Source organism: Elephantulus edwardii, unplaced genomic scaffold (genome assembly GCF_000299155.1).
Source record: "Elephantulus edwardii isolate Elephantulus edwardi_28Jun2011 unplaced genomic scaffold, EleEdw1.0 scaffold00019, whole genome shotgun sequence".
NCBI lineage: Eukaryota > Metazoa > Chordata > Mammalia > Macroscelidea > Macroscelididae > Elephantulus > Elephantulus edwardii.
In genome coordinates, this window is record NW_006399769.1 from 2,625,160 (window position 1) to 2,626,132 (window position 973).

Genomic DNA, 973 nt, shown 5'->3' on the forward strand with positions numbered 1-973 from the left:
GGTGAGACAGGAACTCTTATACATCATTGATGGGATTGTAAAATGGTACAACCACTCTAGAAGGTAGTGTGATGTTGCATCAAAAAGTTGAACAGAAATTCCATATGACGCAGCTACTCCACTGCTTGGAATATACCCTAAGAAAATGAGAACTGATGCATAAATGGAGACTTGCACACCAATGTTCATAACAGCATTGTTCACTATCACAAGAACATGAAAACAGGCCAAATGTCCAACCACAGTCCAATAACTTGAGAAATTATGGCACATTCACACGACGGAATACCACCAGCATACAGGAGTAATGATTTTGTTAATTACTACTTAACTTGGGAGAGACTGGAGAGCATTATGCTCAGTGAATGCACTCAGTCCTATAAGGACAAATATTGTATTAAGACCCCTATTGTAGAATGGGTATGAGGATCCAAATGGACCAGAGAGATGATAATGGGCAGAAGCGGGTGGTTAATCATAGGTTCGCACCTTTTTACGGGTAGAGGGAGGGATGGGTAAAGGAAATGGGAAAGATCCAGTGTGAAAAACAATGTATACAAACTTTCTAAGTAAGCCAGTATAAAATAAAATTTTATTTTAAACAAAAAAGGGAAAAATGTCTGTTGATTCTTGTTTTAGAAGTTTGTTTTTTTATGCAGATCCCCCACTTTCTTTCATAGACATTATGTTTCATACAATCATTTCCATATGTTGTGTTTTATAAAATCATCACCATCGGACTATGCCCAACATTACCCCATCTTTTCGGGTCCTTGCAGGATCTTTCCCATTTCCTTTACCCTCTTCATCCATCCACTAAATTGTACAACCCTGTAATTTGCCCCTTACACATCCTCACACTTCTGCTCTCAACTCTTCCCCCACTTGGACCCTCATACATGCTTTACTAGTTATCCTTCCATTTTTACAATAATAGTCCTACGCAGCATTTATCCTTAGGACACTGAGTTAG